The following is a 16866-nucleotide window of genomic DNA, read 5'->3' on the forward strand; positions in this document are numbered from 1 at the left end:
AGAAAAATTATGTTTTGTGAGGGATCAAGGATAAGTACAAGTTAGTTAAGCAAAACGGTCCATTTCTGGCAGAGGAAGTATGAGAAAAGTAGAACCACTCTATCCTTTGAGTTGTATCCTTTATCATGATTTAGGATAGAGACTGGCAAGTAATGAAGTTGTAAATAAAGCAGGGTTCAGTTATAGCAGAACCTTATATGACTTGGTAAGTAGCTTCGATTTTATTTTATGGGTCATGAAGAGCCACTGAAGTGCTGATCACTCCAGCGGGTATGTGGAGGAATGATTAGAAGGCACAATACTAGAGTCAGGGATTAGTTAGAATGCTGCTGCTTGATCGCTAATACAAAAGGCTGACTTAATAGCTCTGTAATAGTGGGATGGAGAAAAGGGGATGGTTTCAAGAAGTATATAGCAGATAAAACCAACAGAATTTGACAGTTGATCTGATGAGACATGAGGAAAGCAGACCATCTGGGGACTCTGCTAGGTCTCCTTACTAGTTTTTTTTTTTTTCTCCTTAATAGTTGAACCATCAATAAAGGAATAAAAGTTTATTTATAGCATCACTGGGGAAGGGAGCAAAGCAGAGGAGTTCACTTCTGGATATGGTCCATTTTAGAAGTTGATAAGACATTCAGATAGAAAAAAAATTCAGCAATTTAGTCATATGAGCCTAGAAATTCTGGAAAGTCTGGTGTGGACATAGAATTTACTAAGTGCTCTAAGTGTTCCGTGATATTTGCTCAATTTATTCCTCCTTACAACCTTATAAGATTAGTACTATTATTGCTGCCATTTTACAAAAACTTGCCAAAACTCACACAGATTCCACATATTGGAACCAGGACTTTAATCCCTGGTTCTAGCATCCATGTTCTTAACTACTCTACCAAACTAGTTTTCACCTATTTGCAGTAAATGAGTTGATGAAAGGTAATGACGTCAGTCAGGGAGAACGTGTGAAGTGATAAAATCAGCAGGTCAAGGGCAGTGCTCCTGGAAACACCCCAGCATATGTGGGAATGGAGATAGAAAGGAGAAGTCTAGAAAGAAGACAGATAGAGGGATTAAAGACTCCAGTGTCATGGAAGGCAGTATGTGGTTTCTCAATGAAGAAGGAGTCAGCATTGAGGCCAAAACTACATCTCTAGGTACATTCTGTGTCATAAGCTCCAAATATATAATAAAATTCCTTTAGGACCTAACCACCTTAATGCTTCTCGTCTTGACCTCAAACTGCCTATATGCATCACACCATAGCATCCCCTACTCTAGGCCAGCATTTCCTAACCGCTGTTGGAAACTGACATTTTGAGGCTGGGTAATTATTTTTGTTGTGTGAGACTTTCCTATCCATTGTAAGATGTTTAGCAATAGCCATGGCCTCTGTGGAGTACATGCTCATGGCACCCTTTCTCTGAGTCGCGACCCCCCCCAAAATGTTGCCAGATGTTGCCAAATATCCCTTGGGGCAAATAACATCCAGTTGAGATCTATTGTTCCAGTTCCATCCAGACAACTTGCGTCTCTCTGAAAAAATATAGAGTTTTGCACATACCATTCTCTGAAGTGGTCTCCCTACTTTTCCTGCCAAGGTGCTTTCTGCTCACTCATCAGTACTCAGGTTGAGTGTCACCATGACTATAATCCTTTCCTTCGTGCCATTACTGTACCTTCATATGTAATACTTTTACTCTACAAATGGTATTTTGCTACAGTTATTTCTGTGAATTTGTTTTCCACAATTAGATTCTTGCAAGTTCCTCCAGGCCCGGCACATAGAAGTTGCTCTATAATGTTTGCTTAATAAATAAATGAAAGAAAATACTTATACTTTTTTTTTTACAAACGGAATATTAACACTTTTTAAAAAGTTGTTATTTATTTATTCTGAGAGAAACAGAAACATAGGCAGAGGGAGAAGCAGGCTCCCTGCAGGGAGCCTGATGCGGGACAGGATTCTGGGACCTGGGGATCATACCCTGAGCGCAAGGCAAATGCTCAATCACTGAGCCACCCAGGTGCCCTGGAATATTAACACTTTCGATTAAAGTTTTACTATGAGAGGGTTTTTTTTTTTCTATGAGAGGTTTTTAAAAGCTAAAAAAATATTTCTGACTAATTCTTTTTTGTTATTTTTAGGGCATACTTTATTTTTCCATGTCTTTATATTTCTGCTTGAGCCAGTATCAGTAGTAACTATCCTTATTATTTTAATGCCTTATTAAATGTATTAATAACCATCAATTACATTTAATAATCACAATTATGTTAGATTTAATAATAAAAATAATATAAATATTTATTTTAATCACTTTCAAAATTGTTATTTTAATATGACATTTTACATATATTTTACTATTTTAGAGGAAGTACATAGAAAATATGTGCAGGATTTTCACCAGTCTTTTCAGTGCTCTTAACAATATGTTTTCTGTTTACATATCATTTTTTATCAGGGGACCGCAAAACCAGCTCAATGGTTTTGGAAATCCCTACATGTCTTAGGTGGAAGGTAAATGTGGTCATTCCCACTTTGTATTTGGAGAAATAAAATTCACTATTTTTTCCTAGAAATTTCCTAACAATCCTAGCTAGGAGCATGTGTCACAAACTTGCTGCCATGATACAAAGCTGTTGGAAATACTAACTGGGATAACCAACCTTACTGGACAGGGCTTCACCTCTATGGGAACACAATGAGAAGAATCACATGTGAAATTAGTTGTCAGAGGATTTCATCAGGTCTCAGATTCATACTGAGCTAACATAAGACTTCCTTCCTCTAATGGTTTGAACACTTTGTATCTTACGTCATAAGATTCCATTAAGATTTATGGTAAAAGTTAGAGAATCCTAAATGCTCTCAAGAGAAAGTTACCAATATGTATGTTTTTCTAAACTAACAAAAGAAAGTGCCTCTTATTAATAAGATACATGACTTCTTCACAATCCCTTTGCAGTTTTAAGTCTAGGAGCACCAATTCATCACCAGGGAACCACTATAATAGCATTGAGTTTTAGGTCCTAAATCATGAAATTCTCTTAAAATAATAAAATCGAATCCACTGGCAGTTACAGGAATATAGCAGCAAATAGCACGTAGTACGTACTTTATGACATGCATAAATCATTGGAATCCTTCTTAGAATAGTAACTTGGTATGGTAACATTAAATATATATATATAAATATATAATAATAATAATATATAATATATATATAATATAAATATATATATATATTAAATATATATATATACTTTAACCTAATCTTTAGGTTCCTGACCCAATTTCAATGTGTTTGTTGGGGGTTGGGGGAACTTCCCATACAACACCAAGTAATTCTAGGACATGAGCCATATGTTGAGAATTCAATTCAATTCTGATGGACACTATCTACCAAGAGATAGTGTCAGATTCCACACTTTGAGGGCTCAGTCCCACAAGACACCCTCTCTACTCCACTTCAAATGCCAATCACAAACCCAACTGTTGCCTGTGCTTCTGACAAAGTAGTTACAAACTGGAGGTTCTGATACCCTCCAACTCAGGATGCTAATTCAAAGTCCAAGTTTTTACCTGAACTTCTGATGAAATGGTTAGTTTCCAACAATCTACTCCTTGGGTTTAATTAATATGTTAGAGCAGCTCGCAGAACTGCAGAAACATGTTACTTCCTATATCACCAGTTTATTATAAACGGTATAACACAGGAACAGCCAGATCGAAGAGATGCATAAAGCAAGGTATGGGGAAAGGGTTGAAAAGCTTCTATAGGCTTTCTCAAGGCATACTACTCTCACCACACCTCCATGTGTTCACCAACTGGAAAATTCCCCCAAAACTGGAAAATTCCCCAAAAACTGTTCTCTCAAGGCATACTACTCTCCCCACACCTCCATGTGTTCACCAACTGGAAAATTCCCCCAAAACTGTTCTTTCAAGTTTTTATGAAGGTTTCATGGCATAGGTATGATTCATTAACAAACTGGCCATTGGTGATTGACTCAACTTCTTGCCCTTCTTCTCTCCCTAGATATTGGGGGGGGGGGGCTGGCGAGTAGATGTGGGTGTGGGGGTACAGCAATTTTCAACCCTCTAATCAAATGGTTTGTCCCCCAGCAACCAGCTCCCATCCTTGGATTACCTAAGGGCTTTCCACAAGTCACCTCATTAATATAACAAAAGACATCAAAAAAATTTTCCTTTTATTAAAATTGTTTTGTACTGAGTATAGAATCATTAAATAATATAAAATACTATTCTGATTTTGAAAAAAATGGATAAGTATTAAAATAAAATCTAGATGAATAAGAAAAAAAAGACATCCTTATGGCTCTTGTCACAGGAAATTCCAAGGGTATTAGGAACTCTGTCCAGAAATGGGGTCAAATATCTATCTATCTATCTATCATCTATCTATCTAAGAAATATGTATATATTTATTATTACAAATCACAACATTACACCTAGCAATCCTACGAGTTACCTGTGATAGAAAAATGAGAAATCTTTCCACAGAAACATAATTACCAATATGTATGGACCTATAAACAATAGCATTTTCTTTCATAAAGACAAAAAATTATAAACAATTTGAATGGTTATCCCTGGAGAGTAAGTGATTAAATTGTGGTTTGTCCATAATATGCAGTTATTAAAACGAATAAGAGAATGCATTAGGTCTGTGTGCTAATCTGGAATGTGTTCATGTTTTATGATTAAGGGGGAAAAGTGAAATTGTAGACCAATGTGTATATGTGATTTCATTTTATTAAAAGGGAAAAAACAAAAAAAGGAAAAAGTTTCATCTATTTGTATATACATATATGCATGTGCATGCACATGCAAATATGCATAAATATCTGAACATATTTGTATAAGCACAGAGATGGGTGTGGAAGGAATCATAACTGTTTCTACTTTTACTGAGAGGGAGAAAAGCTGCCTTTTTTCTTTAATAATTTTTTTAATTGAAGTTCAATTTGCCAACATATAGTATGACACCCAGTGCTCATCCCATCAAGTGCCCCCCTCAGTGCCCATCACCCAGTCACCCCATCCCCCTGCCCGCTTCCCCTTCCACTACCCTTTGTTCATTTCTCAGATTTAGGAGTCTCTCATGTTTTGTCACCCTCTCTAAGAAATAGTGACGAGGATTATAGGGGAAAGGAGGGAAAATGAGTTGGAAAAATTAGAGAGGGAGAGAGGTAGCCTTAAAAGAAAGAGATGGGAGAGACTAAGAAGTTATTATAAATATATATTCCTTTTGATATATATGTGTGTGTGTGTGTGTGTGTGTGTGTGTGTGTACTTGGACTTGTTACAAGACAAGATAATAAACAGATATTACTTTCACAATTTGAGCAAGCCTATTTTAATATTAAGATTTTTTAAAAATACAGTAACAATAACAAAATCACTTCCATCCCTGAGATCAGCTAACACATATATAAAGGACTAAAAATGTATATGACAAATTTTTTAAAAAATTTATTTATTTATTCATGAGAGACACAGACTGAGAGAGAGAAGCAGAGACACAGGCAGAGGGAGAAGCAGACTCCTAGCTGGGAGCCCAATGCAGGACTTGATCCCAATGCATGACTCGATCCCAGATCCCGAGATCACAACGTGAGCCGAAAGCAGACACTCAATTGCTGAGCCACCCAGGCGTCCCATGACAGAAATTTAGAAGCAGTAGAAGAACAATAAAAATTCAACCACAAGGTATGTGGTAACTGTAGTGATGAGGCAGGAGAATTTCTGTCTTAGCTTTTGTAACATCATCAGGATAATCTATAAGAGAATCAAGAGAATGAATATTTAACTTGATTTGGGTTTTTCATTTCCTATGCTCTTGGACCAAATTTTATATTACATTAAGGAAATACAATTTGAAAAGTTGAGCTGAAGTTAAATCCACAGAAGTCAAGCTTTGGGTCAAAGATTATCAGCCTACAGGTGCTCAGTTCATAGCAGGTGAACTATTTGAGTATACTGGAGACAGTGAAGTATGAGTCTTAGTCCTCTTGGTCAAGGAATTCATTATTTAGATAGAACTAACGAAGAAATTAATTCTTGAGTGATACAGGACAGTAAGGATCCAAGAGCTAAATGTTGTGATATGGACTTCTAATGAAATATCAGAATGTGAAAATGGTTCCAGAAAGTTACCTGGAAGGAAACCAGGTATGTACAGATTGGCTGAGGGAGTCAGCAGGGCATCACAGGAAAAAGAAAAGTGATCAGTGAGTACACTAGGAAGTGAAAGTAGGCTAGAGTAAGTGAGGTGACCTCTGAAGAAAGGAGAAGACCAAGATCAAGTAGTAGAGAGAAATGTGTGAGGAGGAGAGGAACAGGTGGACTAGAAGATTAAAAATGGTCCTAGAATGCCAGGTATAAGAGTTTAGGCTTGAGATAGAAAACTGGAAGCCTATGAATATTTGTTTTTATAGACTTTATTTATTTGAGAGACAGAAGGAGAGAGAGTAGGGAGAGGAAAGGGGAGAGAGAAGCAGATACTGGGCTGAACGCAGAACCTGACATGGGGCTCAATCTTATCTCCCCAAGATCATGACCTGAGCCTAAACAAGAGTCAAACAGTCACCTGACTGAGCCACCCAGGCGCCCTGAGCCTGCGACGATTTCTTAAGGAGGAGAGCAATGTGCTCTGGAAGGAGGCTATGTCTGTATGTACATAAAAGAGGATATTATGAGAAAGGCATGATATTGAAACATTCCTGGAAGGGAAGTAAAGGTTCAGTCTAGGTATATGCCACCACATACTAAGATTTATAATTAAACAACCAGACTGTGAACTCCTTGGAATTCCCCACTCCTTTGTATTTTATAGCCCAGAGCTGTGCTATACATACAGAGGAATATAACAAATACATGCTGGTGAGGAAAATAAAAGTAAATATAGGAAATGGGATGAAGTTTTAGGGAAAAATCAGACGGAATCTAATTGACATAAGGAATAAAGAAAAAGCTCTAATCAAATATGACTCCAAGATTTCAAACCTTCATGATGAAATAACAGTAGTATCATTGAATAAGGTAAGGAGGAGATATAAAGAAAGTAGTTTTAAGGAAAATCCATTTGATTTTTATGCCATAAGTCTATTTTTTCTAAGCAGCAATATGATCAGTATCACTGTTCTAAGCAACAAGAGTGATTAATATCACTGGTGAAACACTATAACCTCTTCTTCTGACTTTAAAATCAAAGGGGAGATATAGCTCTTTGAGAAAAGGCAGCAGAGCTACTAGGTGCACACATACCATTGATGTGTCAATTCAACAAATATGAATTAAGAATGACTATGAACCAGGAACTACCCAGGTGTCTGAGACAGAAAGATAAACAAGATGACACATTTGCCTTCAAGGTGCTTACTGTCTCAAGTGTGACACAGACATTTTGTAGAGTGACTGTTTTTTTACTTGAGTGTTCTGGGAAGTGCTATGGGGTTCAATGGTGATATAAGAAAACGGCTGGGCATTGAAAAACACTAAAACAAAGCATCTCAGAGGAGATGTTATTTTAACTTGATATTGAAGATATAGCATAAATAAACAGTTGGAGAAGAAGAGGAGTGAAAAAGAATATTTACAAATGTGTGACACACCCATGGTATCACCTGCAAGTGGTGTTTCTAAAAAGTAACACTTCCCCACACCAACTACTGCAGGGTAGCGTGTGCTGCCCTTTTTTGGTACTACCTAACCCAGATGGATAAAAGAATTCTCCGGGCATTTGCACAACAAAGTTTTTACTTGTCCGGAATAAAGCATGTATAATTTAGGAGTTACAGTAATCCATGTCCTCCCATTTAAACTGAACCACAAAAGCATCCAAGAGAAAATAACAGATGTGCCCAGAAAACAGAAATATGAGGTGGAAATAAGGATCCTCACAGTGTTTAAGTGTTCAACTCCATGTACTCCCAAGGCCAACCCTTATTCTTGCCCTTGGCTTCCATTGGCCTCTCCCCTTTGGTTTACAATGAGAATTTCCTTTTTCTTTAGTTTTTTTCCTTCTTTCTTTTTTTTTTGTTTTGTTTTGTTTTGTTTTGTTTCATTTAACTCAAATTTTGTGAGAAATATAGGAAGTCAAACTACATAAATGCCTAATACACTTAGGCAATTCAATTTTTTAAGACGGGCAGGGAGGGCCAGAGGAACAGAGAGAATCTTAAGCGGCTCCATGTCCAGTGCAGGACCCAACACAGGGCTTGAGTTCATGACCCTGAGATTATGACCTGAGCTGAAATCAAGAGTTAGACATTTAACTAACTGAGCCACCCAGATGCCCTACACATAGGCAATTCTATTAGGTCAGTCCACATATATTATTTCACTCAATATTCCTGATAAGAGGATGTTATTACTCCCATTTTATAGCTGAAGAATTTAAGACTTGGACTAATGCAGGCTATTAGCAACTAATTAGTGGTAGGCCTGGAATTGTGGACCAAATCTTGTTCCAAGGTCATTTTATTCTCACTACATCATATTGCATTACAAAAACAAAAGCAAACCAACCAACCAAACAAACAAGCCTGTATTAAAAACTCAGAGAGGCATGAAAGGGCAGTGGATGTTTTGAGGACCCGTACCCCTTCTATGTAGCTGGGGAAAGGAACTCACAGGAGAAACCTTTACAAAAAAGAAGCTTGAGAGTGGGTTAGGGTGAGTCCATGAAGAACATGTTATGCTAGGGAATTTGAACCTGATTTATTTACTGTGGAGAGTGTTAGTTCACTTTTTTCTGTTAAGCTTTTTTAAAGCCAAGGGAGAGATGTTATCAGATTTTGTTTAAGAAAGACAATAATGGCAACATTAAAGATAGATTAGAAAAAAAGATTGTTGAGAAACTCTGGTGACAAACTATGGGAGAGATGGTAAAGATTTGTTCTAAGGTAATGGTGGCAAGAGAGAGATGAGGTTAGATTACAGAGATATCTCAAATAATGTCTAGGACTCAGGGCCACTTGACAAATGGAAGAACTGAAACTGATTCCATGGTATTCAGCTTGGACACCTGTCATAATGGAGATTCTTATGACAGGGTAACTTTGAGGCCAAGAAAATGGCAGAAGGGGATAAATTCCAGAGCTCTTTTTTTAAAAAAGATATTTTATTTATTTATTCATGAGAGATACAGAGTGAGGCAGTAACACAGGCAGAGGGAGAAGCAGACTCCCTTCAGGGAGCCCAATATGGGACTCAGAACTCAATCCCACCTCATCACCCCCTGAGCTGAAGGCAGACGCTTCACCACTGACCCACCCAGGTGTCCCAGTTCCAGAGTTCTTGATCGTGCTTTAAAAATGGATCCTTTGTACTACTATCTGAATCATGCTGACATTCTATTCTATCTCATTGGGTTTTGGGGTTTAACTCTCTTACTAAGGCTCAAAAGACAAATACAGGGCATGTTCTTTTGAACATTTCCCAGTTACTAAATTTACTGAACTATGGGTACATACTATTTTACATCTAAACCTAATATTGATCATGGACTTTTAAATTTCTTCTTTGGCTGACTGCTTTGGATCTGGATTCTTCAGAATGATGAAAGAGTTCTGTTTGGGAAACAAAAACTGTTCAGAACTGAAATGGGGTAAAACCTTCTCCTTTGTGAATCCTGCTGTATTATTCCCCAAGGTAGTCTCCTGAATGAATCTTTTTCCTTTGTTGTGTAAGAGCCTTCAAAAGCTGTGAAGAACATTCATTTTTCTACTTGATTTTGTTACTTTGCCAAGAATAGCACAGGGGTCCCTTTAGTGAGTGAGACTAAGGGCACTAAAATGGTTGGAAATCACTGAAAACAGTAGCAGGTTTATTTGAGCAAAATCGGCGGGGTGGTGTAATATACATTTTTTAAAATGCATTTTCATTAAAATTAAAAATGAGCTTCCAAACAAACTCTGGAAAGGGCTCCAAATACAGCCTTACAAACCCAAAATGAAATCAATAAAAAGAAACCAGCCAAGCAGCAAGTTGAGAAAACACCAATTAGAGATTTTAACAAACAGAGAAGCTCACTGTGGGGTACAGTTTTAAAATCAGACAAGAGAAATTTGGGCTTTTTTTTCTCTACCTCAGCACTGCTCTACTGTGCTCTCCCTGGAACTGAAATTGATGGGATTCAGAATGTACCCCAGGAAGAAACCACAAACAAGCGGGTACTTTCAGCATTATATCTGAGCAGATGAAAGCAAATATTATTCTGATAGCTTTTCATTTTGCCCTCCAAGGAGCTTTGCATTATTATCCATGACTAGGGATTTTAATAGTCAAACTACCACAAATTTGTCAAACACTCAATTTCTGCCTGATTTCAGAGTGCAGCTTCCACTCGTGGAGGTTAACTCGGGTCTCTCTAGCCAAGGAATGTTTTGAAGCAAATCATTCTCTGATAGCCTGTCTCCACTAACATGCTTCCATAGATGATCTTACACTAAACAGGTAGGCAGCAAGTTTCATCTTCAGCCTACCTCCCACCCTCGGTACCAAGCCAGGCAAGACATTCCTGGATGTAGTTCCGTACCCAATAGTGCCCAGTCTTTTTCTTCTGGTTCCCTTTGGAGTTTATTTGCCCATATTCTATTAAAATCACCCTACCTTATTCTTTGATGTTCAGGAATAAAGCTTTGTGCCTCCTCCCAGCTGAGGCAACATAGATTGTTTTGAAAAATTACCTTGTCAGCGCTCAAGAGTCCAGCACATTTGTTTTATCAATTTCACATATCTAGAGCCACTCACAAAACCTGAAGAATAATAATTTCTGTGTGTTATTTCATTTGGTTATTTCTACTTGTACATGCATATATGTATATATATGTGTGTGTGTGCATATGGATGTATACACATATGTGTGTCTTGTGTATAAAATATACGTATCTTCCCCAAACCCTAAAGCTGTTTTGTCTGAAGATGTAGTTTTAGGTTCCTATATAACAACTGTTAAAGAAACTGCTCTCCTCTTAATTGTTTCCTTGTAACCATTAGTTTTATTTAAGTCAAAGCTCATAATCCTGAGTGATATGGTAGGTTATAGAGATGTTTATTTGTCCAAGGCCCACCAATCTAAGAACGTAACTTGTGAGATACAATCAGAATCCCACCACTTTCATCACTTCCGCTGGCACCAGCCTGGTTTCTTTCCTTATCATTTTCCTTGTTTCTATCCCTGTCTCCATCTGCCTGTTCTCAACACAGCGTAGAGAGTTATCTTTTCCAAAAGCAGCTCCTATCACATCACTTATACTTTCCAATGGCTCCTCATCTCTCTTAGAATAAAAGGCAAAGTCTTTGGATTGTTGTTGTTGTTGTTTAAGATTTTATTTATTTATTCATGAGAGACAGAGACCAAGGGTGTGTGTGGGGGGGCAGAGATACAGGCAGGGGGAGAAGCAGGCTCCATGCAGGGAGTCCTGGGTCTCCAGGATCATGCCCTGGGCCGAAGGCGGCGCTAAACCGCTGGGCCACCCGGGCTGCCCAAAGTCTTTGGATTGTCCACCAGGCTCTAAATGATCTTGTGGATAACCAATAAGTATGTGGTGAAAGAATGTACACTATCCAATTGATTCAAAATTGTGGAATGTATTTTCTATCTCTAATAAATGATGCAGATGTGTATGTGTGCATACCATTTTAACAATGAGTTTCTTAATTGCGCATGTGAGGAATAAGATTATTATTTTTATTGTTTTGGTGGAATACAGTTATCAAAATGTCCAGATGTTTAAAAAATGAAGGTTTTGGTTGGTCTCATACCCTGGTTCAGTAAATAATATTTAAGCAGCACCTGACCTCTGTTATATATTCCAGGCATGAAATTGAACAAGCCATGTCTCAGAAATACCAGTGTCGGGTGGAGAAGACTGACTTATAAATGAAAGAACACAATACAGGTTGACAAGTGAGGTGACAGAGTCATGCACAAGGAGCAGAAGTGACAAGCAAGAGAGTGATTCAGCAAAAAGTTAGTTAGACACTGCTGACGCTAGAACATGAGAGTTTGGAGTAACTCTTCAGACTTGAAAACATAGATGAGAGTCTGAGATTTTGTTTGTTTTATCTTATAAGGAAGATCTGAATGCAGAGGCTCCTGAACCACTGTGCTCTTTGAGCACCCCGGCTTCATTTAGGCCAGGGTTTGGACAAAAGCACACAAACAGCTCAGAGCTAACATGCCCATCAGGACAAAGTGCCACAGGTGAAGGAAGGGAGAAGCAGAAACAAAAGAGAAACAACCCTTTTGCCTCCATAGGGAGCTCGCATGATGCCATATGAAGGCTCTACCGTGTAGACATCAGCGCTGACCGGCACTTTATGCCCTTCCTCCAATCTATGAGTAAGACATCGAGCAAGGGTCCATTAGCAGTTATATAAGAGACAGTAAATATTCATTCCTCCCTAGGATTAAAGAGCTCTAGCCCACTGCTAGAGCTAGGATGGAGAAAACTAACACAATTAAGTCTATCATTTAAACGTCAATGTGGACCGAACGATAAGCATAAATTGTGTCTATTTATTTATTTAGTTAGTTAGTTCCAGGTCAAGTTTTGTGCTTGAGTTAAGTTTCTATGGAAATTGTTACTCCATGCTGTTACGAAGAGACAACTCTGTTTCAACAGGCTTTGGATTCCGGTCCAGGCTCCAGCCTGTCTCAAAATCCAAACAGAATCCTAAAATCTGTTCCTGCCTCTACCAGAACTTGCTGTATTTTCTTTGCCTCCTGCTACCACACAGTTGGATGGACACCAAGTATAGAAAATTTCAGCCTCAAAGGAACATTTTAAGAAAGTTATGAGCCAGATTCAATTATTTGTATAAGAATCATGTCTGAAATAGTATTATGGTAATATACCTTAAACACAACTTAAAATAACTACAACTTTAACCCCCAGAGGCAGATGTACTTGCAGGGCTAGTTTTGCCACTTAGCTATTTTACTTGGTGCCTCAGTTTTCCTATCTATAAAATGGGGATAATAATTTAGATGCCATCATAGAGATTCAAAAGAGTTCTATGTATTACATAGTGCTAAGCATGGTACCTGACTCCTAACTAATGCTCAACAGATTAGGCGTAATTGTGGTCATAGTGGTTATAATTTTTCAATCATCAACCCTTAGTGTATATGTTTTCCAATAATAAACTGGCATCTGAGCATTCTTTTAATTTTTCATACGCAAAATGAATCCAGTGATTACCATCCTTTCCGTTGCATGAGTATCCTCTCTCCCTGGAAGGGAGAGCAGTAGGGGAATAAAACGACAATGACAATGATTTTAACAGAAATTTCCTTGACAAAAGGGTAAGGTGAAATGTTTATTAGTAAATTTCAACCTCATCTGGACATGGGGACATTATCTGCAGAAGCAGATTAAAAAGTTGTAATAGGGAAATCCTTTAAGATTTTTTTTATGCCATTATATAGTATAGGCAGTACATAAATTTCGGAATAACAGTTTTATTTACTAATTACAAAATCCATTCATTTTGTACACACTGCACCCCTTTCTCTCCCCTCTCTAGTCTCCCTCATTAATAGATTTAGAACTGACAGTGCTTTCACTTCTAAGTATAAAGAATCATTTTCTTCCGAACATAGAGACAACTATGAAATCAAAGTTTAAAATATAGTCCTCTTCTAACAGTGATTCAGATTTCCATTAAACCTCCTCCCACCCTCTCAAATTAAAGTTTGAAAAGCAGAGCTCAGAAATAAACTGACAGGCACTAGTACTTCGTTCATTTCCAGCAAGGAAGCACCAATTTGATTCCTACCATAACAATTTTTGCTGTTGCCAGTGCATCAAATTTTTTTAACACAGCTTCTCAAGTGATAGAAATCATCCCGTCACTTTGTTTCATAAAATTGACACCCTGGGGAAATGCAAAATAGGGTAAGAACTTAAGCAAAGCTGCTCCTCCAACCCCTGCTAGGTATTCCTGAAATTCTCTTTTCCTCTTCAACTAATGTCATCAAGTCCCAATTGCTTGTTGTTCTTTTCTCCTTGTTCTGCTCATGTGCTACAACATCCCTTGGCTTCCCTCAGCAAGGGAGTTGGTGTTTTAAAAAGTGTTACTCCTAGATCGGGATTCTACTGCAGGCTGATTTGAATGCAGTGACAAAGAAAAAAAAAAAAAAAAGAAACTTGATGAAATTATTTCACACACAGAGCAATAAACATATGGAATAAATTACTACAGAAGATGATTCAAAGAGTTTAAGAAACACCTGGATTTGTTTCTGGAGGCAGTGGATTAGAGTGATATGAAGGCACACTCACAAAGCAAAGTGTTAAGGCTCCACCTCTTATTGAAATGGCACCTCTTGCACTTAGCAGGAACACCAGATACGAAGCAAGTCTATTTTAAGGGAAAGATTTCTCAAATACCCTGGAAACAAGTTAGACTAAATCACAGGAGCTACCTCCATAATGGGTTTGGCCTCTGGCTTTAAGGAAAGAGAGTGAATGTTGGAAGGTTCTTCTCAAAGCAGAAAGAGGGGAAGACTATCTGAATATGCAGGAACTAAAATTTAGCAATTTCTTGAGATCTGGTCCTGGCCTATATCTCTGACCTCCTAACACCACCTCCCTCCCTATTCTCCAGGCACATTCTAACTTTGCAGAAACAGTCATCTCCCCAGATGCCCTAGTACATCAGCTCTCCTTTCCCAAATCTCTTCCCTTCATTCTTCAGTCTGGAGGCCACCTTTTCTGTGATGTCTGTAGTCGTGGCTCCCTCGGTGTTCCCATACCATACACAAAATGTCCTTATGTGCTAATTTTATTCATCTTTATTTCCTCAGCACTTCACAAAGTGTGTGGCTCATCAGAGAGGTTTAGTATTCCAAAAATTTATATTGCCTCACTTTATCCCAGAAAGCATTTAAAGTGCTTGATCAAAATAATAGCTGTGGACCCCCTCGCTGGCTTGGTAGAGCATGTGACTCTTGATCTTGGGGTTGTGAGTTTGACCCTACACCGGGTATAGAGATTACTTGGAAATAAAATCCTAAAAAAAAAAAAAAAAAAAGCTAACATCATTGTACCTTTAACAGTGCCAGGCACTGCTAAAGTGCTTCACTCATTTTAACGCATTTAATCCTCCTAAGAGTGCTGTGGATAAATGAGTTTATCGTGAAGTTCCTAAATTATCCCTGCTTTATAAGTGAGGAAATGGAGGTGTAGAGATGTTAACTAACTTGCCCAAAGTCAGCCAGTTAGGCTAGTGAAAAGCAAACCTGGAACTGGCTTCAGCCGGCTGATTCCAAAAGCTAGTACATTTGGCCATCGCTCTGTTACCTGAATGCCTAACATGGCAGAAAAACAAAAATAGGAGAAGGTAATAAATAAACAGTTGAGGCCATAAAATTGAGTTCTTAATTAGGCTAATCAAAAATGCATGTAATAAAGGCCTACACAGTTTATGGTCAAAAAAACGGACTATGAAGCCAGCTGCCTGAGCTCAAATCATAGCTCTGACACTTAATAGGTGTAAGCGACCACAGGCAAGTTGTTTAAGTGAAATGTGCCTCAGTTTCCTTAACTGTGAAGTATTGATATGTAATACGTACAATGTACAAACGTTATCACTTCCTAACTGTAACAGTAACATTGTTTACACATAAAAAACTATAAAAATAAAGCCCTACACATATGATACTGGTTTTCAGTAGCTGATTAAAAAAAGTAAACTTAATCAATTACTCAGTTAAACAAAACATATCTGTTACTTGGGAGAATATTCCTGATATCAAAACCAAAAATAAATTTCTTTTATGGTGTTCATACAAGATGATGGTGTGTTAGACCATGCTTTTATTCACTATCCAGTAGCAGATCTAGGTGTTCAAAACAGAAAGAATGATCACAAGACAAACATTCTATAAACTTTTATGTGACTATCCAAAATGATGCCCATTGAATTTACACATCCAAACGAACTATACACATCTACCCCTTCAACAAATATTTACTGAGCTTCTACTTTGTATCATATGCTGTTCTGGACCCTAATGACTGGATCCTAAAGCCACAAAGGACCAGAACTTCTGCCCTCATTGAGGTTAAGTCGAGATGAAGACACAAATGATAAACAAATAAAATATGTCAGGTGGCGTTAAGAGCTAAAAAGTAAAATAAAGCAGATTAAGAAAATAAAGAGTAAGGGATGGGGGGAGACCTCTCTTTTTTAAATAATAGGGTTAGGAAACACCTCGCTGGGGAGGTGGTAAGGAAACAGAGACTTGAATGAAGAAACATAACAGAGACAGATTTTTTTTTTCCTAATTATTCCATCCTGGAAATCAGATGAAATGCATCACCTGCTTGTTTAACTTCAGGTCAATATGATCAAATGCTCTTTGGTGATTTACTCTGTAAATCTTCCTTACTCACTGAGGGTGATGCCAGGCTTATTTGTATTTCTTTATTTGTATTAAATACAAACTTCTTGTGGAGGTTTGAATATAAGCAAATGAAGAAAATGATTGGGATGAATTTCATACATACCAATCTAGTAACAGTCTGAGAGTGGTGTGATTAATGTAGTCTAATAAAAATCCAAAAAGCCTACACTTCTTTCAAAAAGAAGACAGTGAGAAACAGAATTAGATACCTTAGAGGTAAACTACGTGGAGCTATTTCAAAAATGTTTGTTCAAGATGTTTTTCAATTAATGAGAGATTGTTTGAGGCCTATTGGTTAAGAAGCATGCTATTAAGATGGTCTAACTTTGGGAAATGAGTCTATACAGAGACTCAGGACCCATGTGTTTGTCATACGGGTCAATTGTGACCATTTGACATTTGAGTATAGAAAAGTTTGACC

General features: G+C 37.7%; 1 long non-coding RNA gene across 4 annotated transcripts in view; it reads right to left on the reverse strand.

Annotated features, from left to right (window-relative positions):
* The window catches only part of LOC112657511 (uncharacterized), a 309781-nt gene that overhangs the window by 13680 nt on the left and 279235 nt on the right, over nucleotides 1–16866 (reverse strand). Inside the window, exon 9 of one of the 4 annotated variants that reach the window (XR_007412259.1) lies at nucleotides 5485–5803. The exons of the other annotated variants lie outside the window; for them this stretch is intronic. This is a non-coding gene — a long non-coding RNA (uncharacterized LOC112657511). Of the gene's footprint in view, nucleotides 1–5484; nucleotides 5804–16866 lie in introns of those variants that run through there. 4 annotated transcript variants of the gene reach the window in all.

This window comes from Canis lupus, chromosome 8 (genome assembly GCF_003254725.2).
Source record: "Canis lupus dingo isolate Sandy chromosome 8, ASM325472v2, whole genome shotgun sequence".
Lineage (NCBI taxonomy): Eukaryota > Metazoa > Chordata > Mammalia > Carnivora > Canidae > Canis > Canis lupus.